Source organism: Sinohyriopsis cumingii, chromosome 12 (genome assembly GCF_028554795.1).
Source record: "Sinohyriopsis cumingii isolate HCF-2022 chromosome 12, ASM2855479v2, whole genome shotgun sequence".
NCBI lineage: Eukaryota > Metazoa > Mollusca > Bivalvia > Unionida > Unionidae > Sinohyriopsis > Sinohyriopsis cumingii.
Genome location: NC_142972.1, coordinates 28,190,993 through 28,212,869, shown reverse-complemented (window position 1 = coordinate 28,212,869; position 21,877 = coordinate 28,190,993).

Genomic DNA, 21,877 nt, shown 5'->3' with positions numbered 1-21,877 from the left:
CTTCATGCGCAGTATGTGTATTTGGAATAACAATAGCACGTGGCTCGATACGCCCATTGCACAATACTTCCAAAACATAACAATTATAACTTTTTCTTGATTTTCTTTTCAAAGAGCGGCATATATAGCAAGGTTAGACTTAGATATTTATTCAGATTTTCATCAATTAGGACAAAACCTGATGACTTGTAATAAGGGTGAGAAGCAATAATAGTACCTAATATGTACTTTGTTTTTAATCTGCTAACTAAATTGTAAGGGTGCAAGGTTATTTTAATTTAGTCGATGTTTGCACGAGACAAGGAAATCGCAGTCGCACGGTGACAACATTTGTCGCCCAACGAGGCTATGCCTGGCAGGGAAACAACTAATATAACTCCTTGAATCCGATTTCCTTGTCTCGGTCCAAACCCCAACACAAATATATATATATATATATATATATATATATATATATATATATATATATATATATATATATATATATATATATATATATATAGAGAGAGAGAGAGAGAGAGAGAGAGAGAGAGAGAGAGAGAGAGAGAGAGATTCAACACAAATCGTCAATTCAGATAATAATACGACTGTAACCTGAAACAGAAACTAATAAATATGCTAACTTTGTTTTAAGTCGAATTTGTCTGATTGAGTGTAAATAAGAAAATTTCCACGTCATCTGACGTTGCAAACTACTCACAAAAACAGATGTCAGAAGGAATAGAAGAATGTCTGCCAGTATTACGCGACTGTGCTTCTGAATGATTACCATGGTAAAAGAGACGACATCCTAACAAAGTATCAAATAAATAGACGTAACTGTTATACTGGTACGTAGCATGAAACTACGGACTAGAAACAGGGAGCTTCTGTCAACACCATTTTGTACTTCCTGTAGTAAGTCTGTCTACCAAGAGAGTAAAGCTAAACATGACATTAAACGTCAAAATTGTCAGACAGAACCAAAAGATACACTACGGGTATTGCTGTACGCAGCACGGAATCTATGTCATTTTTACGTTAAGATACAAGTATAATGACAACATTGTGCTAAGAATTCAGTGGTGCTTATGGTGTACAGAGAAACAACCTGCGATACATGTTCTATAACTCTGTATATATAAAATTGCTGAAACTGAACAAAAAGAACTTGGGACCAAGAAAATGTAGTGCAATGATGCTCAAAAAGAAAGATAATTAGCAAAATCAATCAGCGGAGTCAATCAAGGATATGTATTGCTCTCAAACCACTTCAGCATCATTACTACTCATAGGTCTTAAAGTAAGTAACAAGAAAGAGCTAAAGCCAGCAAAGTTTGTAAAATCGAAAATATTATTTATTTCCCTAAAATGCAAAGCGAAAGTTAAAAATAACTTACAGTATGGTGAATGAAATCCTAAAATCCTAAATATTCTATCAATTTCAAAAGTATCGAGTAATCCGAATGAGTTCCAAAGGTATTCCGAATGATGTCATGTAGTGTACTAATGTATTAACAGTACAACAGAATCATGAATTCCTAATGCCTTTAAATGAATTCACAATATTTCCGTGACATATATTATTACTATTAATCTGAAATATAGAAGTGTAATTATAACGAATGATTAAATTAAATGAAAGAATTCCTCTAAATACAACTGAAGCCTGATTGAGAGCCTACCATGACAGCAAATGGCCAAACAGACCAGACGGTGGACAAATTAATCTACATAAGCAAGACAGTGATATAATGTCCACATCGATGACGAAACTAACTCCACATAAGCTAAAGCAATAATGGCCTTAGTCGACCATAAACAAAAGTGTGAGAAATCAGGGGCAGCAATCTGCAAACAAAACTTAAGACCTATAAACCCATTGTATTGCCGACCCTGATGCACACATCCGAAACCTAAGAATTATCAGATGAATAGTCTTAGTATACCATGTTTGCCTGCTTTAGCCCTTTTTTACTCCTGATATATGTCACGATTTCTAATGTCCATGACTTGTGCCTATAATTTATAAAGCAATCCACACACTGTGGACTATTAATTCACAAAAGGGAAAATTATTTTTCTCGATTTTTATTGTCTGTAAATCCGTTACGTGGTTCCTTATATGTGCCCCGAGTTGTCGGTGATTTTCCATTTCCTCCAACGTGGTCTCGAACTAGACCGCGCCAATTATGTTATCCTCAATAGCAACTGAATACAGTTTACTGATCGTGTCGAAACTGCTTTATGCTGCTGAAAGCAGTTATGATTAGACACGTATTCGTGAATGTAATCGTCTCGAAACTAATTCGCTAGAACCAACAGAGACACCAATTACTATCGATATAGCCCCTCAAATACTTATAGTTGAAGCGTCTATGATGGCTGTCATGGTTGTGTTTGCAGTCACACCAACCAAAACAGTTATTGCCGCATCAAGACCACAAACAGCATATGCCACCAAACACGCGCGCTCATATTTCACTAGTAGCGCGGTTCTCTTTGTACTTTTATCTCGTAGCTATTTTCCTCTTCGATTATTTTTCACATCGGTAACATTGAGAGACCATCATAGCTCGTCTAATAATAATACAACTGCGTAGTAAAACTGTACAACAGGCAGACTCCGTCTGGACTCATCACGTCCAGGTGCAATACACAAACGACTTCTAACCAGTTACTGTTTTTTACTAGTACAAACTGTCGAACAGTCATGGGAAATATATTCTCATAGAAAATTTAAATTTCAGTCGATTCCGCGTTATGGGGTCTAGCACACTTTTCATTTAAAACACAAAGATTACGCCTCTACCTTTTACCTCTAACGATCGTCTTTGCCCAGTAACTGTTACGCGGACAAGTGCAGCCTTGTAGAAAAACAGTGGAGATCTGTGCTACGTATATCTGATTTAATTTATATTTATATCTATATTTAATTGTTTGTTTGTGAGCTTTAAAACATATTTTATTATATTACATGTTATTATAATGTAATCTTGTTTATGTGATTTGGAATTTTTTTTCCAGAAAATAGTTTGACCTTGATAGTTTATTTGGTAAACAGTAAAGTCTGACCTGGTTCGTGACCTTAAATCAAAATTAATAACAGCCACGTGAACAAGTTATTTTTTATTTTTTTGGTGTGGGAATAATAAGGTTGAGATTGAGGCTGTATTGAATATGTGACCATAGACCTGTAAATAGTTTTAGTGAAGGAAACAACTTTTTTTCTCGGTGTAAATTGATTGGTTTTTATCAACGTCATACTGGGGCTACGTGATTTTTGTATGTAAACATGATCACGTGATCCTCTATTTGGCAATTAGGCATTTGCAAAATTGTGCATTACTTAGTTTAATAGTGATGCTTAGAGAGAGAGAGAGATCTCACAGTCTGGGCTTAAAAACGCTTGATGTCAAGTCGTTTCCTTCTGTTGTAGCCAGTTTTCGAGTTATATGTTTATTTTTTTTTCTTCAGATTATTAAGATTCTGAAAGAATAATTCATTTCTCTGGTAATATTTTTGTGCTCATACAAAATTCTGGAACAAAGACATTTCTTTAAAAGAATTATTTGCATTTCCAAAACTGGAGGATTATTTCTTGTATTTCTACAAGGAACTGTAGACAACAACATTAAACAGAATACAGCACACGTCGTCACCTTTCATCTTGGGTTCTTCGTCGGGACTCGAACTTGAATACATTAGAACATTTTATTATTAGGACTTACAAAATTTTATTCGTGGATTATTTTTGGATTTGATTCTTGAAACCGTAAGTTCTCCTTTTTTAAATTATTTTACAGTATTTTTCCAGGGAAATAAATTTGTTAAATTTTTCAAATATTGTTATTTTCTTTCTTTATTGTGTTACTGTTTATTCGAGCCTAAATATGTAACAATCTGTTTTGTCTCAGTTGAGTCAATGTTTGTGTAAAATATTCATTGGTGAGCGTAACCTAGTGGATACAACGGTGAATTCCACTTCGCTATTTTAGAAACAATTCCTGAGCGTTTTTGCACTTGGTGGTGCCGCCAACGATTGAGCGTTTTAATGTGCTAATTCAAAAACTCCAAGCAGACCTTGTGAAGGTATTGGCACAATAGGTTGGTCCCAACAGTCAACTTCTAGTTTGTGCTTAGTAAGTTCATATTTCAGTATAAACGAGAGTCAAGTAACACCACTCTGACGCGATATCCATCGACAAGTAGGACAGAATTATCATCAATGTAACTCCGATGTCAGTTAGTCTAACTCTTGGTTGGTAAATTATGTAACCTCGTCACCACGGTCAGAATCCATTACTTATGTTATGAAAAATATAATCTTAAACAGAAACACCAAAGAATGTTAAGCAGCCTTATGGATTGACGTGATACTTCACACTAAATTTCATGTTTAGCTGCCAGTAATATTGATGTTGCAAATGTGAAAGATTATAGAATTTCAGTGTCAGGTTCGTTCATATCATTATTTGTTCAACAGGGTGTTTGCTTATCAATGCAGTTAAATGACTCCATCCACTATAATAACCGTATACAATAAATAAATGCGATCCCGTTAAGATGTTAGATTTAGGTTCATCAGAACCACATGGATTATATCATAAACACTCAGATAAGTTGCTTTTTAGATTCTGTTTTATGTGTGTTGTAAATGAACTTACTACGCAGTGCTGCAGGAACGTTAGTAGTTTGTTCGTTTAAGTATTGTTTTGTTATTGCATTATTATCAACACACTCTATATCATCCACTGCTGTCTCTGACAGATTCTCTGTGACGATACTATCTTGAATGTCAATATTAGAAGTTTTATGACTACCAGTTTGATCCTTCAAAAATTACAAGCCAGCAAAAACACGGCTAGTAAACTCAATCAAATCCGCTTTGTTGGCAAATCTGCTTAGACCCATATCAGCACAGTGTCAACAGGCTGAGTAATGTACATAAACACTAATATACATTTTGTATAATATTAAGCATACTTCTATTTAAAATCAATAAGTTCTTGCGGTCTTGGTGTTTTGCTTCTCACCAGAACATGCAACTCTTCAACAATCACATATTAGTCCATCTATTGTACTGTAACAGTTGAATAAAACAGTGGCTGCGCTAGTGCCCTTCTTTAAATAATTAACAACTTCAAATGGTGGTGCAAGGTCATACGAGTCAAAATATAAACGATGTCGAGGTGTCACTACATTTGCAACCTAATGGGTGTTATACCCTATTGTCAACTCCAAGTTGACCATACTGGTTTTTCGTGCACCACTGAAGCAAGTTCATTTCACATAAAGACACCACGAAAATGCTAGACTGATTTTACCATCGCAAGTACCGCTCCGGTGGCCTAGTGGGTAGAGCGTCCGCCTTGGATGCGGGAGGTCGTGGGTTCGATCCCCGGCCGAGTCATGCCAAAGACTTACAAAAATGGTACTAACAGCTGCTTCGCTTGGCGCTCAGCATTAAGAGGTTAGTGTTAGGACTGGTCGGCTTGGTGTCAGGATAACGTGACTGGGTGGGACATCATGCTATATGATGCCCCTGTGCTTGACATCACTATAAACTGCCACACTGCAGACATCGTAGCGATATGACTGAAAAATTGTTAAAGCTACGTTAAAAATAAAAATCACACACACACACACCATCGCAAGTAAATCAGGTCTGGTCAATGGGCGTTTGAGAAGCTTCGCTTCGCTTCCTTCTGCGTGTTGTACTGGGTAATCGAATAACCCTTTCCGATGGTATTCTGCGACTTGTTCCTGGTAATGAAATGACCAATCCTGACATAATATTGCATCAGTTCGAATGCGACCACATTTTGTACGTTTGTATGCAATACCATCAATTGTTTTAGAGCGCTGGTAAATTGAATGCACACTGATTATGATGATGGCTGATTTTGACAGTTTTACAGTCCCAAATTACAGGCTGATTTTGACCGTTTTACAGTCCCAAATTACAGGCTGATTTTGACTGTTTTACAGTCCCAAATTACTGGCTGATTCGGCCCGATTGCTAAGCTGATTCGAGCCATGTGAAATATTACCAGACAAAGAATGGAACACACGTACCTGATTTATTTTAGTAAGTTTTACTAGTTTTGCATGCTTAACAATGTAATGTTTATAAAAAGTTGATATTCAGCTCTTAAATTAAAATCAGGTAGGTAGTAGCATATTTATAGCCGAAATTAGAACTAATTAGATACGAGCTATCACATTCAGATTTTTGTAACCAGACTAACTTTCCAATTTTTCAAAAGAAAAATATAAAGTTAACTTTTCATAAATCAGGCCAGTAGCAAACTATCAAACAATAATGCATATAAATTGAATCAATGTATTTATTGATTTCTCAAGCAAATCGTGTTTTCCTCGCTTTATATTTACAATTACAAAAATTCTATAAAGAGTTATTGACGAATAAATTAATTTATAATAAAAAAACAGGCTTTATTTAAGTTAAGATGGTATCCGAGGGTAAACTCAGGACGTGCCAACATAAACAGACGAGTAAGTACTAGATATGCTTGATGGTAATGTGGAAGTCCTAAGCTGAGAAACGGACATCTACTGATGTTACATGCCAGCATTTATGGACCATGTTAGTTTCTCCATTGCTACGTTACACAAGTAAAATCATTCTAAATAATAATGTTATTTTGTTATCTTTGCTCTTATACAGCACCCATTTTCAATAACAATATGCATACATTTAAATATTACATTATATATTCAGCAACTGAAAATCACTTAAAATCACAAATATTTTCTACAGAATCATTTTTTTTTTCAAAAGGCATTAACATTCTCATACCAGTATATATTTGTTCAATCGGGTTTTTTTATTACTGAATGCATGTTAGATCTGTTTTATGTAACTCGGAAATAATGAGAAATATCATATTTTGAACAACTGTAAATTCGTATTTAAATCTCAGACGAAATTTAATATTTCACATGGTCCGAACAATCTTGCTTCGAATCAGCAATGGTCCTCATCAGCCTGTTACCGGTGAATGTATTCAGTTGTGTTTGCATTATTGTTCTAGCAATAGCTTCTTAAAAGGTATTTCCAGTGCTTGCATTCTCATCTTCTGCGTCTTTGTACCACATTTCATATAACCACTGAAGATTGGTGAGTGTAGATACCCGTGTTATATAATTACCACAATCTTTTGTTTGATTGATTTGCTCTTGCATATCTTCTTCATTACTGTTTGAATACTGACTCAAATAATCAGACTATTCATTTGTGTAACTCTAGCTCTCTGCCGATTCTTCAGATGTAGTGGGTGATTTGCTCATCTTCAAGGACTCTTTTGTATTGCACTTTAATTGTTTTATCGTTTTTCTTCTCAGAAGCTTCACCAAGAATATTTCGTTCCTGTTCTAAAATCATTCCTAAGTTAATTAATTTTTCATTATGTTTTGATTACGCATCTGAAAAATCATATAACATATTTTGATAAATCTGTATGATGCATGCAAGCACAATAGTATTTTAAGTTTTTCTGTCGTATCTTTTACGGTCATTTGGAGGCTAACCCCATTTTTGGAAAACTGCATAAATTCCTTCAAAACTTTATTATAGTGGATCTGAGAATTTTTGTTTGGAGATTATATATGCAATGTAACCCTGCGACTGGGTGAGAATAGCCAATTACGTGCAAGATCACCTCATTATTATGTGTGGATCCAATCAAGCAGCTTATTGAACCCATGTTAGATCTTGATGATATAATCCTCAAATTAAAGTCTGATTCTGATCAAAATCAGATAAAAATATGGCTTCCACAGTGCCAATCTAGTGTATGGTCACCTCACCAGTATGCATTTATTTCGTTCATTATTAAACTCATTCCTGACCTTGATGATATAAATATTGTTGTTAAGACAGTCCATCTTGCTATGTATTTTCATGCACGTTGGCTCCCCGTGGTACAAGTTACAAATGTTATTCATGTGATACTTTCTGACATAACACTCTTGTTGGAGGGTGCTAGTAGCCGAATGTGGGTCTTTGATGCATCTGTGGAAAATTCATACAATTTGTAATCAAACCTGCTATGTGCTTGAATAATTATGTTTTCAGTGAGGGTTGGTCATACTGAAAACGAACTTGCAAAAATAAAATATGCAATCAAAACAAAATTGTGGGGTCACATTAAAACTTGTCCAGCAATATTAACTCGACAAGACAAGACTTTATTACACTCAAGTTGTAAAGGTTACAACTTATGTGGTAAATAAGAAAGAACATGATTAAAAAGCGTGTGACGATATTACACGATGCTTAAGAGGGTAGAAATATTTGGAAAACACAATCTAAGAACCTGCAAATATTTTTAAGAGTCATATGTTACCTGTATTCATTAACTGGTTATATTTATCAATGTAAGACCTGGAAGTGTTTCCGTGTGCTTGACCCAAACACTACTCGCGAAGTTTAATGCGACCGAACATTATAACACCTCAGTGATATTAAAATTATCCAACTCAGAGGTGACATAAATGCTAAAGCCCAGTGGAATATTTCCATTCCTTGCAGCGAGTCCAGCAATGTCGGCAGTAGCGGCTTGGAACTGCATCAGGAATGGCTTTAAAAATGGCAGTTGGAGGCGTATAACAATGGAGGCCTTCAATTACCCAGTCGCAGAAGACTGCGCCGTTGGCCCGCCCATTCCCTAATCTTGATTTCGTCTGGTTGTAAAAAATCAATCAAGAATTTTCGTGGTGTTTTTATGCGTGATGAACTTATATCGATGGTGCCAAACACACATGAAACTGGCATCGTCAATCTGGATTCATCAACAGGCACTGGCAGTCACTGGGTCACATACATGGCAACACCTCAACACAGACTGTATTTTGACTTGTATGGGCTTTCACCACCAGTTGAAGTTGTAACTTATTCATCCAAGCACGGGGAACAAACGTTGTTTTATTCTACTATGCAAGAACAAGCACCATTAGATGGAACCATATGCAACGTTTTTGTCATTGAAGCATTTCGTGCACTGGAGCTTTCACCAACACCACAAGCACTTCTTGATTTCACGTTAAAGTACGAGTGATATTATACACCAATGTCTTTTAACATTTATGGACGTTACTCAGCTCGACGACATGGTGCTGATGTGGATCCAAGCCGGTTTTACACCAAAACCGATTCGTACAAATTTACTGTTTTTGTTATTGTCGATCCAGGTGAGCATGTTATGTTTGAAGATGAAACTGGCAAACTAAAAACATCAAAAACAGACATTCAAGGTGTTGTTGCAAAAAAAAACCTGGCTTGGATCACTGAAAATGGTGGAATCAGACAGCGGCATGTCGGCTGCGTTTTTCAAAGACTATGTTGATACTGGCAATGTTGTAACCAGACGATTCATAATTATTCAAATTGCGTGCGTGCTCGCACCACCACGTGTGGTAACTTTAAGGTTCCAGATTGTAGGATTCTTAATCAAAGCAGAAGAAATATCGAACTTATTTGTACGAAATGGTCGACTTTTTTTAACTCCTCTTTATAGACCTAAATGTTACATCTTGAAAGTGCCGAGTATGGATCATACTTCTTTATCATAATCAGAACTAAATCTGGGTGGGGTAGATTAACAATGTTAAAATGATGATCAGCATCTTGGTTGGGAGACACCAATATCAGTGTGCTTTCTAAACCAAAAAATTTTGCATAATATTACACAGTTGCATATTCAACATCGTCAGTTGCCGGAGATGAAATTCAATTTGAAGGAATCAACATTTATCCTGAGGGATACTTAACCGTTTTTGGTGTTTAAAATTATATTATATCCTTAGATAAATGTAATGGAATCTGACAGCGGTAATGAGGTTTCGGTATTTACTAGATGGGGTATTAGACCAATTAGCAGCAGATGTTAACATCGATAAAAATGTATACACTTGTTGAGGAATATCGGCTTCAGAGTGGTGTTACTAAACCCTCGTGTACACTCATATATAATTTTGTTAAGGGTCAAGTAGAGATTGCCCGTTAGAACCACCGTGATGTATCACAACCAACTCGATACCAACTTGTGATCATTGCACGAACACGTGAAAACGCTGAAGTGTTAACTGTAGCAGCAGATGCAAAACCTCTCCAGGATTGTTTCTGCAACGATGATGTGGCACGTACCGATGTATCCACCGCAGTGAAATTCTCTGTCAATTACGTTAAACCAACATTGAGTTGGCTAGCAGCAAGAGACAAACTTGGCTGACTGAAATTCAACAAGGACTTACTTGTTCGGGTAACAGTTATTGGGCAAAGACGATCGGTAGATGCAAAGGGTTCAGACGTAATCGGTGTCTTTGCAGGTGAAAAGGGTGCTAAACAAGTAGATCGCACTCTCGCATGAAATGTAAATATTCCAGAGGATGATTTTTTCTATAATTTTATCTGAGTTGCACCAGAAAAAAGTACAGTTTGTTAGAAGTGCATGTCCGTGTCGCACATGCGCATAATGATGATACCGGTCTGCATGTTGTGCAATTAAAACAAGAGATTGTATTATTAATAAAATGAACTATGACGGACCCTCAGTCTTACTGACGTGAAAAAAAATAAAGTGGAATAACAGTTGGAAAATGAAATCACTAAGTGGACCGTGCTGATTGTAAAATACAAACACATACATTTGGTTGTAGAAGCTATTTGTAGACTTGCTGTATCAGCAACTGTTGGTCTCGGTGTGATTCGAATCACGACAACATCAATGATTTTAGGTGCACCAACTGGTATTATTGTTAGAGCTATATCAATAGTAACTGGTGTCTCTGACTGTTCGATGCGACTGCATTCATGAATACACGTCTATTAGGAATTGCTTGTAGCCAAGGATAAAATAATCAGTACAGCCAAGTTTGAGACTGTGTTGGCAGAAATGGAAAATCACAGTTACAAGCACAAATAAGAAACAGTGCTGACTTACAAAACGTCAATGTCAAATGAGAAAAAAAATCTTCATGCAGTGAACTGGTAATCAATCGAAAACAAATTAGTTTCCAGTATGAATAATGATTGTTACCATGTGCTTACCTGAATAAAGTACCCTGTCTCCACAATCACAGTAGAGTAGTAACAAAGGCTCGTGTTTTGGCCTCTTTTGGAAACCCTTTGGGGCACTTCCATCCATATGAGACTCTAGACTCTATACCCCCTCCATACCCCCAATGATTGGCTTACTCACATCACATCACGTTTGGGGTGCTTGCATCCTGATGGACCAATATTAAAGTTACCAGCAGCCAATGGTCACTTATGGGTTAACTTGTCATGGGGGTAAAGATGAGGAAGGATAGAACAGCCACAAAGGTGAGAAGAAAGGCAAAATTATTGCTCTGATACTAACGCAGTTTGACATGATTTTCCACGGAAAAAAATCTTCACATTCTCTTACGTTTTAGATAAGTGAAAGTGTGTATAAATACATTTTAGATCACTCTGTCAGATATAAATTGAGAGGAATTATATTTTAAAAACATTCACTGGAATTAATAAAGTGTTTGTTGACCAATGAACACACTATTTTGGATAACTGAACTTGTTCAGACATTCTGGATTTTTTTAGTTGAAGTAGGATATTTAAAATTATTTGGGATTTAATACAAAGTAAGTATCTCTTTAAATTTCACTTTGATTTTACTTAAATTGTTGGTTTCACTTCTTTCTGTTACATATTTGAAGACCTAGAGTCATAACAAATGAAAAGTAACAATGTTTTCAATTGATAAATGAACCAAAAACTGAAAAATGTCACAAAAAATGGCATAAAAATTCCCTGCTCAGTGATCTGCTTGTTAGCCGTATAGGTATTAAGACTAATTTGTTTTAATTAATAATTCTCTCTCATCTGACCTGACTGTTTATACTTTAATAATTTTGCATATTAGAAAAGAGACAATATTCTTCTGTTTTTAATGAGTATGATGCTCACCTTTCTGAGAGACATGCAAAAACTACATTTTACCTATAGAATAAATTCATAGATATACATTTAAAATTGTGTATGTTCTTAAATGATTATTTCTTGGATAGTTTATCCACCCCTTAAACTTTAAATTGCCCTGTTCTTTTCGTGTTCATTGTCTGAATGAAATGCTGTGAAGCAAATGGTGAAATGCCATGGAATGAATGTGAATGTGAACATGAATGCGGAAAAAAGAATCATTGTTCATATCATCATTTATTGATGATGAAGCACAAGAAGACTGAAAACCCAGTGATTACAGGAAAACATTCACATAAGCTTGTATACACAAAGAGTTGGCAAATCTGATTTTTCAAACACGTAACAAATCAACTGGTAGAATAACATAACAAAATATGTTTAGTCTACAATGACTGGAACAAGTCCAGTATAAAAAACAGACTCTACAAGAGCTTACTATGTAGGAAAAGTTTCTATCAAAAATAATAGGCCCAAGTAGACATGAGACTGACCACTTGGCTTAAACAGTCTAAATTCTGAATATAACATCCATTTACCAGCTTTTAAAGATTTACAGACATTATTCACCTGGGTGATATTAAAGGCAAATAGTTGTAACAGATCACAACAAAAGCCAAATATAACACACTCTAGTCAGATTATCCATACATTTTTCACCAGCATGTTATTTAAGGAATAAAGCTGCAAGACAGGCCTCTAAAAACTATATTTCAGAAATAACTTTTTATTTACAGACGAATTTTAATGTAAATTTGTAACAAAGTATTAGAGATGTTAACAAAATATTTCCACCTCGTTACCATAAAAGCACATAGAAGAGGCCCAGAAAGGCCTGATATCACTCACCTTGCTAACAGTACTTAACAGTTTGACCGTTTCACAAAGAAGTAGTATTGTAAGAACACATCAATATGTATATAGATCTTTATAATGAACTCATCTTAGATATTCATAAGATATGTGAATATTCCAAGTTTGATCAGAAATATGGCCTTAATAATGGCAACAAGCAGATTTAGGAATTGTGTCCAAGCGCGATAAAACTGGTTCTTGGCAAGGCTATCAAACAGAGAATTTTGTAGAATGAACAGATATGAGCCAACAAAGTTTGATTAAAATGGGTACACTTTTTTATTTGGAGTCATCAAAGATAGGTGTTATGTTTCATTGCTATGGAAACCAAACAGCTGCTAGGGTAGTCACATGAAACAGTTCTGACTTTCAAAAAGTACCCTATAAAATACCCCTACATATCTAAATTATAAATGACTTAGCAGTTTTATTGGAGATTTGAAAAATATGGTAAATGTGGACAGACAAGATGGACAAGGGTTTTCAGACCGGTCAATCAACAAACTCAAGTTTAATTCAATATGCAACAATTAACATGATATTAACATAACAAATATATTTGCCCAATACAAAAATAAGTATGGATTAAACATGAGGTTAACTCAGAAGACTAATTAATGCCGTTATGAAATAATAATGCTATAAAACCATCAAGGACATTAAGTGAATAAATAATATCATCTTTGAGGAACAGCTATTACTGAAACTCTTTATTAACTATACCTGCCTTCTATCTATGTCAAATTGCATACAATAAATTGACACACTTTTGAGGCTGGCAATAACATGTGTACTGACATTTCTGTGGTACTTAAATGTTCAACATTGTCTGTGTACTGGCTTTTACTGTGGTACTTAAATCTTTGAAACTGTCTGCTTACTTAATCTTTCTTTTGTTACTTCAATAATTCTAGTTTTATGTGTCCTGTTTAGAGATATCTCTATAATGACTTTATCTTTCTTATGGTTTAGAGAAGTCTGTCTACAGAATTTAGAATTTCTTTTAAGGAAAAATATAAGAATTTGTTCAAAGGTCTCAAAACAGAGTCATATTTAAACAAACAATGTAAAAGAGCTAGAGGGAGTCATGGATCCTTCTTGTAACTTAAAACCTTAAGATTCAGAAGCTTGGGACAAGAAAAGAAAACAAGTACAAGCTACAATAAGCTGAGATGAAGATCACTATTTTACAAAAGATAAATTGAGTTGACAGTATTTCTTTTGACCAGGTTTAACAAAGAATTTGGAGAGTTGCTGTAATTGAAGAACATTTTTAAGGTATGCCATGTCTCTCAATGAATTAAGCTACAATCTATCTCCTCTGACACCATCATGTTCACAAATCTGAACATTGATGATGTAAAAGTCAAGTGCTGTAAAAATAAAACATACTCAAAATTCATGTTCAACATAAAGTGGAGACAAAATTATGTATATGATGCTATCTTTGAGTAATGGAGAATTTCTTTCTAATTACTTGCTACTACTAAAACCACATTGGGCAATCTGAAAATGCTAGAGGTTGTTATAATTTTTGATATTTAGACTTAAAATTCAGTCACCTTTTAAGCAGCCAATACAAATGAAATTACATATATCAGTATAGTCAACCATCAAGTTACATGAAATTATTTACCTATAATTAGTTACAATCTATATAAAATTATTCACCTATAATTAGTTACAATCTACATAAAATTATTCACCTATAATTAGTTACAATCTAAATAAAATAAACAGTTTTACATTACAGGAAATTATGCGACTTCTCATCAATGTTTGAAAAAATATTACTTCAGAAATGAGTTAAGACTGGGTTCGAACCCGTTCAATCAAGGCAATAATCTGTACTGTAACTCTGAACTCAATTTCTTGCTAGTAAAATATGCCCTTTTCACAGTCTATATAACAGGTATAAATTCTTTAAACAATGCCATACTGTATTTACTTTACCATATGTCTACCAGTTTGAAAAAGGACTGCTATGTCTTGCTTCCCACTAATGTGGGTTGTCCAAAATGTCTGTACACAAATATTGCACTAAACTTATCAATATCTTGGATTATTAATGAAATAATTCATTTATGATAATTAAAGCTAAATTCAAACTCAGTGTCCACACACAGTGTGTACTTGAAAACACAAATTCCCTGGCTGACAGGAGAATGTTAAGAGTAGCTGAAAATTATAAAAACTGGTTTAGAGGAAACTCTAAACACTGCCAAATAGCTCATAGTGACCTACCTTTGGTTTGGTTGAATAACTCTTCTTGAGATGCATCTGCATACCAATTTTCATGAGTGTTGGCCAAGTTACTGAGAGTGTCACAGCAAAATATACTAAAGTCTTTCAAGCATGAAAATTAGGGTATGGCAACTTAGGTTTTGGTATGATTTTGTTACCCTTTCATCATGCAGATAGTGACCAAAATAAGGCTCAAGATATTGAGGGTGCAACAGAGAACTGAAAACACAAACATGACTCAAGCATGAAAATTAGGTCAGATTGACCAAGTTCTAATATGGAAGGATTAGTCACCTACATATGCATCCACACTTCAATTTTCAATAGCATTAGTGCAATAGGGTATGTGATACTGAGGATGTAATTAAGAGATAGCAAACAATAAAATTAAAACAATTCACTAAAGTATGAATAGGTTCACAATGACTTGTTGTTGGTATCACTGACATTCTCCCATTAAGACACAAATGCATGCCAATTTTCATGATAGTAGGTGAAACAGCTTTAAAGATATTGCAGGTGCAACAAACTGCTGAAAATCCAAAAAGTTACTAAAGCATGAAAATAAGGTCACAATGACTTATTTTTGGAATGGTTAATTTACCTTCTTAGAGTTGCAATAATATACAAATTTTCATGAGAGCTTTTGAACTGTGGTTCAAGCTATTGTGTGTGTAACAAGCAGAAATCTGAAAATACAAGTCTATCAAGCAGGAAAACTGCATCACTTTGACCAAGTTTGTGCTTGATTGAGTTATCTTATCAACATGTACCCATACAAGAATTAGGGTCCAATATATTAAGCATGTGATAAATGAACTGCTGAAAATACAAAAAGTCACAAAAGCATGAAATATGGGTCAAATTGGTACAGTTAATGTATGCCTGAGTTATTTTCATCTGCTGGAAGATGTAACCACAGCTCTCACACGTAAAGCTAAAGAGAACAAGATATTTGGGGTTGAACTAACAGATGAGAATAAAAATAATAATAAGGCATTCAAACTAGGTCACATTGAGTGAGTTTTGACAAGGCTAAGTTACTCTTGGCAAAATGCATCTATAAACCAATTTTCATATGTATAGATGGAATAGATATTGAGGGAACAACAAACAGGTGAAAACACAAAGTTGCTGAAGTGTACAAAGTAGGTCACAAATACCGAGGTTTGATATAGCAGAGTTTCTCTGAGATGTAAGCATTTATTGTATCAATTTTCATAAGTGTAGTTGAAATTGCATCTAAGAATTGAAGATGCAACAAAATATATGGAGTATACTGAATGAACACACACAAAAAACCTGGCAAAATGATACATCTCATACACAAAATGTACACAAATTCCAAGAAAAATATTAATTTTCAAACAATAAGGTTCTATTATTCAATGTATTTAATTAATGCTCAACAAAACCAACAAAGAAAAAAATGTGATGGGAATGTTGCTGTCAGGTTACTCAGAAATTGACATACCATTCTCCAAATGATCATACAAAAGTCAATAATTAACTAAGCATAAAAACAGTAATAATACAAAGAAGCTAAGTTTTCTAAATACATAAATGAAACTACTTTAATAAACTTTTAGTACTGCACAGAAAACAATCTCATTTAAATATGCCTAGGAATTAATCTTATGTAAACATAACTCCATCTAAAAAAAATACTATGATGAAGAAAATGTTATACACAAAAAAGTAAATTGCACATCATGTCCATATAAAATCATATAGCTGCAAATAAAGGGACACTGGTACAATTTAAAGTCATGACTGCATTTGTCTGACACCATGCAAACAACCATCTACAACTGCAATGTTTCCCACAGAACAAATGTCATTAATCATATGGAACTGCCCAATGTAAGTGAAATTAGATACTTGGAGATTTGCAAATAAATATTGAGTACCAGTAAGTTTCTGATTTTGAAAGATGGCATGGAATAAAAAAAAATATACACAGACGATATGTAAATACAGTCAAACCCGGTTATCTCGATTACGTCGGGGGTGTAAAAAAATCGTCGACATAACCGGGTCCCGAGATATCTGAGTTCATAAAAACCGGTAATTTTAAAAATGTCCTTGAGCATTACTCCTGTCTCTTGCTGGTGTTTACTGGAATCCCCTCCCACTGCATGTTACAATAAAATAAACAAAACGCTTAATTGATAATAAAATGAAATGAACTAACCTGGTGTTGTTATCATTTATTCCTTTTTTTATCATCATAAGTAATTTATTAAAGAAAAAATATATCGATGAACTCCTTATATCACATGTAGCGTATGCATCCATTACTGTAGTGTGCATCACTTATGTCAGATAACACACGACGCATTTTTATAATTGATGTGAATATTGAAAAACAAATCATGTTTGGTTGTACTCAGAGGTTTGAATATGTTATCAGATTCAAAAATGGATCAAAGAAAATCACAAACGAGAGAGTGAGAGAGAAACATCCACCGATTGCTTTCAGGCACCCGCCATTCACGCATAACGCGGTGTTAGGTGCAAAATAACCAAGATTGTATTATATCCAGGTTAATATATGACAGTATCTCGCAGATAAAGATCAATAAATGTTTTTGAAAATACATGTACATGTACATGTACATTGACTGTGAGTGCAAATGACACTCCTTTCGCTAGCATGGGTTACAAAGAGTATTTATTAAAGCAAGTTAATGTTGAGTAGACTACTTACCCCGCAGGCATCAATGCGAGTTTGTATCAATTATGATTCCAGATGGCAAATAAATAGATGCACGGGTGGTGAATAAACACATCCGGTAGCGAGCAGTAAACTAATTCTTTGAACTTACCGGCAGGATATCAAATACAAAGGTTATTTTATTGCAAAGCAAACCGACCCTGGAAACTGACTTTTGATTCTTTCAAGTGTGCCGATTCTTATTTTCTTTTCTGTTTTTCCTTTTGCCGACTTGGGTTCCCCTTTACTGGTATTCACAGGAATTTTGAAAATAAATTAAAACAATGGAAGCCAATTTTTCTGCCAGACCTAAATAAGATATATTACAAATAAGAAAACAAAACAAAATTAAGAAGACCTCAAGCATGAGAACTAAATTATGGGGCCTCGACTGCCATTGTATAGAAGCCAAGTGCCTGAGATTATCCATTCGCGTGCATATATACGAGCATATATATAGGGTGATATTCTGCCTAGAAATATATCTGTTCTGTTTATTTTCTGTTGACAAGTACATGTACAGTATATGCTGTTTCATGAGAGAGAAAAAAATGTTCCAAAAGAGAAAGCTTTCAAACCAAAACATTGAACTGAAGTATGAAATTTTGCTACAACTTGAAAAAGGCGAAAAGTGTGCTGATTTGGCAAACAAGTACAACATTCCATCAAACACTATTTCAGGCTGGAAGAAAAATGCTGATAAAATCAAAACTACTTATGAACTTGGACAATTTGGTCCCGATAGAAAGAAAATGCGTTCCGCAAAGTTCGATGATGTCGACGAGGCAACACTAAAATGGTTTAAAAACGTCCGTGCCGAAAATATCCCAGTAGATGGCCCTCGTATCCAGCAACAGGCTGAGAAATTTGCAAAAGACTTGGGACACGAAACATGGAAAGCATCACATGGCTGGTTAGATCGTTTCAAACAGCGCAATAATATATGTTTTAAAACCGTGTGTGGAGAGAGTGCATCTGTTTCAGATGTGGCTGTTAAGGAATGGCATAAAGAAGTTTTGCCAAAAATCTTAGACAAGTTCAAGCCATGCGATATATACAATGCTGATGAAACGGGGCTATTTTGTCAATGTCTGCCTAACAAGACGATGGATTTCAAAGGAAACAAATGCCATGGAGGAAAAAAATCCAAAGAGAGAGTAACTTTGCTTTTGGCCGGAAATATGGATGGAAGTGACAAGATCAAGCCATTAATAATAGGAAAATCAGAAAATCCAAGATGCTTCAAAAACCTGAATAGGTCTTCTCTCCCCGTTGACTATAAAAGCCAGTCAAATAGCTGGATGACAGGTGATATCTTTACCAGCTGGTTACACAAGTTAGATCGCCACTTACAGTTTGAAAAACGAAAGATCGCATTGATAATAGACAACTGCCGTGCTCACCCACGTGTAGAAGGGTTACAAGCAATCACAGTGTATTTTCTTCCTCCCAATGCTACCAGTAAGCTTCAGCCACTCGACCAAGGAATAATTCAGGCTTTTAAAATCCATTATCGGAAAGCTTTAGTTTGCAATTATTTGCTTGCAGTTGAGGAAAAGCGATCCTATAAACCAACTCTGCTAGACGCCATCATGTATGCCCGTGCAGCTTGGAACAGTGTATCGCCGAAAACCATTCAAAACTGCTGGTTCCATTGTATTTTTCCGGAAATTTCTGATGAAGAATTTCACCAGCAGTGTTTAATTGCACAAGAAATTAAAGAGCCTCAATCAGAAATAGGTCTTGAAGCAATGGCTGATGAGATTGCGGACTCCATAGGCATTGCTCGGGATGAATTTTCTAATTATGTTCACGTGGATGATGATGCCAATGCCTATGGTGAACTTACTGATGAGGAAATAATCCAATCGGTGACAACGAAGCAGATACAATCATGCAAGCAAGATGATGATGATGATGATGATGATCAGCCTATCACTATCCCAAGCTACAGTGAAATGGCTGAATGCATTAAAAAAATGAAATTGTTTGTGGCAAGTGTCTACGGTGCCGAGCATATGTATGAAAACGTAAGTGCTTTTGAATCGTTCGTTACAAATCAGCACCGGAGTAAACAAAAGCAGACTGATATTACTTCATATTTTCTACAAAAATAATGTAGTGCACATTATGATATGTTTATGTACTTGTGTGTTTTATAGATGTATAGATTCAAAATGAAAAAAGTATTAATTTTTTTATTCATATATAGTATGCGTTTATTGTACATGTACGTGTAGGTAATTTTACCGTATATTTTTGTGTTTTTGTAAAATAAAGTTACATTGTAATTTGTACACACTCTTGTCTTTGTGAATCCTTGAATATTTTATGTAGTGAACATGATATATTCTTAATAAACTAATCGATTAAGCTACTCTTACGAACCAAAAATAGAAAGAATATGAAATAAACATGTGACTACTGCCGTAACGGACCAAAATTGTGCCTGAAAATCGATCGCTTTTGCTGACTATTTCTTGTACAATTTCTGTGAGATTGACGTTAAAAAGTTGCATTTCGTCGAATTAAGCGGGTCCACATGTTACTTCGGACCGAAACTTATGCCCGACATAACCGGGTTATCGACTTAACAGAGGTCGAGATAAGCGGGTAAAAAATAGCATAACAAAGAAGAATTTTTTCGGGACCGGACCAAAACGCTCGACATAAGCGGGTTGTCGAGATAACCGAGGTCGAGATAAGTGGGTTTGACTGTAGCTACAATGCATGGAAGAAGCTAATAATGCAAAAGAAAGTAAAGGTAAAAATGTGGACATGCAATAGATTTTACATTTTCAAATGTTTTGTATTGGTATGTCATTTATGGCTGCATTTTAGGACTTGGCTATCATTGGAATTCATGTAACAAAACTGAATTATATTAGATACAAATAAATAAATAGGTAGCTGAAATTAAATTAAGTCCAAAGATAAAAAGATGAACAAATTAAACTCATTTTTTCAAAAGACATTGCCCACTGCCCACATAGCATGAACAAGTGACTTTCAGAAATTAATGCACCCTGGCTGCATCTTCATGGGAAGCAAACAAATGCAATTTTGCTGAGCAAATAAGTAGATGATGATGGCAACATAGTAAATGAATTTAGGTACATTTGTAAATGAAAACACTACTGATAACACACAACAGAGAAAATCAAATACAGTTTAGGTAGCTATTACTTCAATAAAATACAACTATATATTTTTATCAGATAATCAGAAATCCACTGTAGTTGTATCAATGCAGATAGAGCTGTATATCCACTTTTGAGGCCTTCCATTCTGTACAACAATTAATACATAAACAGCTTAATGTGATACGTTTAGCTTAACAATGCAGAATTGAATTATTCTAAAAATCAACAAGTTTCTGACAATAATGCATGCACAAGCATCAGTGAGCACATAAATATGTGTACAATACTGTATTTTATTGAAAATTCATCCATAACAAATAAATAAGCAAAGCAGAAGGAATTTATATTATGTAAAAGTGTTTGTCTCAAGATTTTGTTCAGTTGAGACACAGATTATGACAAGGGATGCTAGAGTCTGCCTTGTGTCATTGGGAATATTGTTTTTATACCGGTGGACCTGTGTATTTAAAGATGTTATAAAAAACATTCTTGTGCTTTGGTGCAATGTAACATTTGCTTCTAACAGACATAACATTTGGAGTTTAATCATCATATCTTTGGTGAAAGATACTGCCTTGTTTTCTTCAAAACATTGGCCTTTTCAATAAATATGCCTTCATGCACATTCAGGTAAAAATTTTAAATAATTCATTGTATCCTGAAAACTGTCCAGCAATTGATTTAGAATTAAATGACATACCCTCTTTTTGGAGATCGAAAAGTATGCTTTTGTTTAAATCTGCAGTTTTACTCCAAATTATTTTACAAAAGTCCAAATATGGCTGAAAGAACCACCCACCCACGAGAAGCTACAGGCAACCTTTCTCTCATACCCACATCGGCTGAACCTGAGACTCAAACCCACACAGCCAGAAGTGAGATGGCAGTAAACCATAATGGTGAGCGCTTAACACCACTTGGACACTAGGGGCCCCGACTTATACTGAAAGGAATGA